The following is a 6,924-nucleotide window of genomic DNA, read 5'->3' as shown; positions in this document are numbered from 1 at the left end:
TTTTTTTTTTTTTTTTGTTTTGTTTTGTAATGTAAAATTGTTAAACCGGAATGGATGATTTGTTAAAATTACAAAATGAGAACCTAAAAAATCTTATTATATAAAATTTGGTTGTCAAAGTTAATAATTCACCAGATCGTGACACGTGTTAATTTTAACGATTAGAAATCAAAGTTAAAAAAATTCACCAGATTGTGATATGTGTCAGTTTTAAAAATTAAATATCTAAGTTAGTAATTCATCAAATCGTGACACATGTCAATTTTAATGATCATAAATCACATATCACAGTTAGTAACTCATCTGTGACACGTGTTAATTTTAGCGATCAGAAATCACCGTTTTCAAGCTTGGTAAAATGATGCATAATATAATTATAATCTTATTCTATTAAAAAAATTATTAATTCTAAAAAAAAAAGGATTGTAAATACACCCGTCTATATAGACAAATAGATGATGACATATTTTTCACCAGACAAAATAATTTCGACTAGCTTTATTTTTTTTGGTAAAAATTTATTATTTGTTTTTATTAACCTTTTGTTTGACACATCATTGTTCTTGAACAAGTCAAGATCAAGAAATATCGTAGCAAAAGAAGCTTTAGGAAGCAAAGTAGGGGGAGTTGACTCCACGACGCCTTCTCTCAGGCCCGACTCCCAAGGAGGAATGATGAAACTTTTTATCCAGATCTCACCCACCTTTCCCCTCAAATAGAAACGACTCCCACTCTTTATCCGCTAGATATTTCAAGTACGTATGGAGCTTTTTCAATTTTCAAACCAGTTTCTAGATCTGATTGTTCTTCCAGAAGACGATTAATCCTGCTTTGCTTGAGTAAACTGGTGTTACTGCTTCTCCATTCGTGCAGTTACTCCCCTCAAATCTCAATACTAAGCTGTTTCAAAGAAGTTTCTGCGAGCTCAACCTCATTTATTACTTCTCTGTCCTATATTGCCCACTCATTTACTCATCTCCACCCGTTATTGTTCTTCCCCACCCTAAACCTATTTAACCCTCCTCAACCAACTACTTTCTACCATGTCCATCCGAATCCCATATCATCAGAAAGGGAAAGAAAAGTCGGGAGAGTTCTCTCCCCCTCCCCGCAAACGAGTCAAAGCCCCTTAGATAGATACATCAGATCTGATACAAGAGAACTCCCTCACGCTGATAGGATGACTCACCAATACTTCCATCCAAAGGATCTGGGCCCTCTTCCCTTATCTCCTCAAACCTAATTGGCAAAGCAACGGGCTCTGACCTGGGACATGGCTTCTTTCAATTCAAGTTTGAATCAGAAGATGATTTACATAGAGTCCTGGCGAATAGAACCTATCATTTTGACTAGTGGATGGTCATTATCCAACGGTGGGAACCCATTATATCCCTCTCTTTCCCCTCGTTATACCCTTTTGGATAGCAATCCAAGGTCTACCTAAGCATTACTGGAAACTTGAGATGCTCCAATCCATAGGTGAAGTTCTTGGAGAATTCTTAGACTGGGAAATCACCTCCTCCACTAACCAACTCAAAGTCCTCTTGAACGGCCTGGAACCTATCACAAAGGAAACTATAGTCGAGTTTCAGGATGGAAGTGAAGCAGTGGTTTGGCTCGAGTACAAAAACTTTAAAAACCACTGCTCCCATTGCCTCCGACTTACACATGAAAGGCTGCACTTCCTGGGCCTAAGGAGTAAAGCCAAACCCTCTGCTACGGCACCTACCCTGGTCTCCTCGCCCCCTGATCACCAACCAACCCCCAGAAACTACTATACCCCTCAAGACAATTTTCTACCGCCTAGGAACCGACCTGAAAATAGTAGTAGAGGTTACCAATCTCGTCAACCGTCAAGCACAAAAAAGAGAAACTATGAGGACATAAATGTTAGGGCTCGCACCTGCTCTATATCTCGCTCATCTCCTTGCAATCAGAAGCACCCTTTTAAAAAGCCCTCTTCCACACGATCTCCTAGAAGAGGCTCTCCAAACCGCTCTTCTGCTTCGAGTCGCCTTTACTCCGGATATCAGCAACCTCCACCCCCAATCCAAAACCTACAATGGCGAGAAAAATCAACATCGTCAATAGGAGGAGTACGAGAAAGCTCAGTGTCATCCCGTCCAAGACGACCACCACTGGAACGAGAAACACCAAATACGGATCGTGCAACCCCTCCACCACTAGTGGAACGACAAACAGCCCTGCTCCCTCCCCCAACTACAGAATAGGAAGATCCCCTCCCTCCATCTAGAGACCAAGTGATGAATGATCTCAGAGAGGTGACTATTCAATATATATCTTGTCATGACCCTGCTGAAAGTGCAACGAGACGAATGAGAGTCCTCCAAAGTGAAACTGAAAATCTTATGGAGACCACTGCTGACTCGATCTTAGCTGCGAACCAAGCCCTTACAACCACTCTAGCGACCCACAATCAAGTACTGATGGATAACAGCCCTCCAATTGCGAGAACCATTGAAGACTCACCTGTTTTATCTCGGGATCAAGGAGTATCTCGTAAGCGAGGTAGAGGATGCCCCCCAAACCGCAAACAAACTACTAGACAAGGTTTAACCCTCCCGGGAGCTAAGCCCCAAAAGAGAAACTTTACCAAAGTATCTCCAAGGAAAGCCAGTGACCCAAAAGCAATAGATAAACCAGGGCCATTAAAACCAGCACAAAAACGACTGCCTAAACCTCCTACTGCAGTTACCTCTCGTAATTCCACTGAACCGACTTTGGCTGCAAATCAGAGTAGAAGTGACAACCACTCTATTATACCTCCGGACTCCTCTCGACACTCGGAACCACCAAGAATCAACCTAATACCTGCAGCAAAAAAGAAAAAGATGGATTTTCAGAATCCGTCTGTCCCTCTTCCTTAAGGTTAGTGAGCTGGAACTGTTGTGGGTTGGGGAACCCCATAACAGTCCAGAGGCTAAGGGAGATAAATAAATTTATCTTCCCTGATATTCTTTTCCTCATGGAGACTAAGAACAGCTCAGAGAATGTCCTGCAATAACTTGACTGGCTCGACTATCACTCCAATCACCTGGTTCCTCCTCAATCCCCTGGTTCAGGAGGCTAAGCCCTGTTCTGGAGAAAGAGTTTAGAGATGGAAGTTATTAGCTCCTGCCAAAATTTTATAGAAACCAAAATCAAAGCAAAAGGCCGTTACTTCTTTGCTACCTTTATGTATGGGGAAACCGACAGGACGAAAAGAGTAGGGGTCTGGAATTCCATCCAAGAAAGCATGTCTACCAGATCCTCTCCATGGATCCTCATTGGAGATTTTAATGACATAATCCACTTTGCGGAAAAAGTGGGAGGCCCACCAAGACCTGAGAGCTCCATCTCTGATCTGCGCTCCTTTATGTCCACCTGCGACTTGTTTGACCTGAAGCACATATGCAACCCTCTTTCCTGGAGAGGGAAAAGACACTCTCATGTAGTCAGATGTAGATTGGACAGAGCTATGGCGAACAGCGAGTGGATCATGGCGTATCCCTCAGGTCGTAGTGAATAACTGAGATTTGAAGGCTCAGACCATCGCCCTCTTGTCATTTCTTTTGACCCAAAAAAGAAAAAACGAAGAGGACTGTTCAGATACGATCGATGCTTAAAGGATAACCCTGAAGTTACAAAACTCATTTGTAAGGCCTGAAATGTAAACTTATCTGCTACTGTTGATCAGAGGATTGGCTACTGTCGAGAGGCCATCATCACCTGGAGGAAAGACCAACATTCAAACAGTCAGCAAGAGATAGTGATACTTCAAGATCAATTAGAACATGCTATGACTACAGATGATACCCCACAAGAAGTTATTGATCTTATAAACACTGATCTTTTAAAGGCATACCAGAAAGAGGAAGCTTTTTGGAAACAAAGGAGCCACAACCTCTGGCTAGCTTTGGGAGATAGGAACTCTGGTTTCTTTCATGCTGCCACAAAAGGAAGACGAGCTATCAATACTATCTCGGTTATTGAGTCACAAGAGGGTAGACCAGTTGAAGAAAAGGAAATCATTCTAGCAGTATCTAATTATTTTAACCAAATCTTTACCTCTCACTCAGCCGAACGAAGATCTGTAGTGGAGGCTGGTCTCTCCCCCTGTATCACACGGGAGATGAATGAACAGCTTATCCGGATGCCCTCCCCTATCGAAATCAAGAATGCGTGTTTTGCGGTTCACGCCGATAAGGCCCCGGGAACAGATGGTTTCTCAGCTAGCTTCTTTCAATCTAACTGGGAGTTAATAGGTCCACAGATTCTCTATGAAGTTCAAGCTTTCTTCATCTCCGGAGACCTGCCTCAAAAAATCAATCACACACATGTGAGGCTTATCCCAAAGATCCCAACTCTACAGAAAGTTTCTGATTACATACCTATTGTATTATGCTCGGTGTATTACAAGATTATCTCAAAGATCCTGTCCATGCGACTCCAACCAATCCTGTACACCTGCATATCAGAAACCCAATCAGCGTTCGTTCCACAAAGAGCTATCTCTGATAATGTTTTGATAACTCATGAGACCCTACACTACCTTAAGACTTCTGATGCAAAGAAGAGATGTTTCATGGCAGTCAAAACCGACATGAGCAAGGCCTATGATCGGCTAGAATGGGACTTTATCCTAGCAGCTCTCAAAAGATTGGGCTTCCACCCCCGCTGGATCCACTGGATCATGCAGTGTGTTAGTACAGTCTCCTATTCTTATCTCCTCAACGATGAAGCCTCAGGATCTGTCACACCGGGCAGGGGCATTAGGCAGGGAGACCCACTTTCACCGTATTTGTTCATCATATGCAGTGAAGTGCTCTTTGGACTATGTTCCAAGGCTCAACTCCAGGGTGACCTCATAGGCATCAGAGTTTCCAAAGGCAGTCTGAGGGTTAATCACCTCCTTTTTGCTGATGATACTATGTTTTTTTGTCGCTCTGATAAAAAGAGCTGCCTTAAGCTTTTTCAAATCCTGAAACAATATGAGCAAGCTTCAGGTCAACAGATCAACAAGGCTAAGTCGTCTATTACTTTCTCTGCAAAATCTCTACAGGAGGTTAAGGACACTGCAAAAAACATCCTCGGTATTCAACGGGAAGGGGGTCAAGGCAAATATCTAGGACTACCTGAGCTTTTTGGTCGCAAAAAGAAAGACCTTTTCAGTGAGATTGTGGACAAAATCAAGCAACAGGCACTATCTTGGTCTCCTAGGTTCCTCTCAACGGCTGGTAAACTAACCATGTTAAAGTCGGTATTGTCCGCTATGCCCACTTACACCATGTCTTGCTTTAAGCTTCCAAACAATCTGTATAAGAGAATACAATCAGCTTTGACACGCTTATGGTGGGATTCAAAGACAGAAAAAAAGATGTGTTGGGTTTCCTGGAAAAAAATGTCTAAATCTTTTAAACCTTTGATGATGCTCTACTGGCAAAGATCAGCTGGAAAATCCTGATGCATCCCACTTGTCTCCTAGCCAAATTCCTCCTTGGCAAGTATTGTCGGCAATCCAACTTCCTTGAGTGTCGGACCCCTAACTCTGCTTCCCATGGATGGCGTAGCATCTGCATAGGAAGGGAACTACTCAAACCACAAGTTGGTTTACTGATAGGTGCAGGTACCTCTATTCCACTCTGGAGTGCCCCTTGGCTCTCAACGGATTCTCCTTGCTCACCAATGGGCCCGCCCACTTTAGAGTCTCAACACCTGAAGGTTGTAGACCTCCTCGATCTGGTATCTCGCACTTGGAACAAATCCCTTATTCGAGAAATCTTACCAGAGTATGAACTCGATATCCTGAAACTAAAACCCAGTAAACAGGGAGCAGCGGATAGATGGGCTTGGCTACCCTCCCAAAATGGGATTTACTCAACCAAATCGGGTTACTATGAAGCAGAGGCACCCACTCCACCACCTCCTGTAAACAAAAACCAAAACCAGTTAGACCAAGACACTCAATTTAGATAGAAACCGCTTATCTGGACAGTGAAATCATCTCCCAAAACAAAGCTCCTACTATGGAAAATAGCTCAGAAGGCTTTACCTGTTGGAGAGAACCTATCCCACAGGAGGATCACAGAGTCATTATCTTGCCCACATTGCAAAGCAGCGGAGACAGAGCTGCATCTGTTCTTCCACTGTCCATTTGCAATAAAGATCTGGTCTCAAGCTCCTTTCAAAGAAAACTTCGACCCAGCAAGAATATCCTCGACCCAATCTGGACTCACAGCACTAGCAAAGCTAACCTGTCTTCCCCCTTCTGGCATCGGCGAGGGTCCCCTCTATCCTTGGATCTTGTGGCTCATTTGGACATCCCGCAACAACTTCATCTTTAGTAAAAAACAAATCTCATCGGAAGAGGTCAGCTTGCTTGCCATCCTACGAGCTAAGGAATGGCAACAGTCCCAGATCCTGAAACCCCCATTCGTCCCTGGCCCTCTCCACCCGATTCAGCGACTCCCAAAGACCCAAGTTTCAAACTTAGTTACCTGCTATACAGATGCATCTTGGATCACAGAAGCAAAGGCTGGTCTTGGCTGGATTTTTCACAATCGAAACCACCAAATCATCGGGCAAGGTTTAGATCTCGCTCTGCATGTCCGATCTCCGCTGATGGCCGAAGCGTTAGCAACTCTCATGGCCATGGAAGTTGCAATCGAACCGGGCTTTACGCACCTCCTTTTCGCCTCCAACTCTCAACTGCTAGTCAAGGCTCTCAATTCGAAGCTCCAATCAAAGGACCTTCATGGGATTCAACATGATATCCTATCTCTATCTAGTTTACTTTCGTCTTGTGTTTTCTCTTTTATCCCCCGGAACTTGAATCGTCAAGCCGACGAACTGGCCAAAAAGGCTCTATCTCTCTCTCCTGTATGAATATTTGGTTTTTTAATATGATAGTTCCCCTTTGATCAA

Source organism: Camelina sativa, chromosome 7, assembly GCF_000633955.1.
Source record: "Camelina sativa cultivar DH55 chromosome 7, Cs, whole genome shotgun sequence".
NCBI lineage: Eukaryota > Viridiplantae > Streptophyta > Magnoliopsida > Brassicales > Brassicaceae > Camelina > Camelina sativa.
This window is presented reverse-complemented; position numbering follows the sequence as displayed.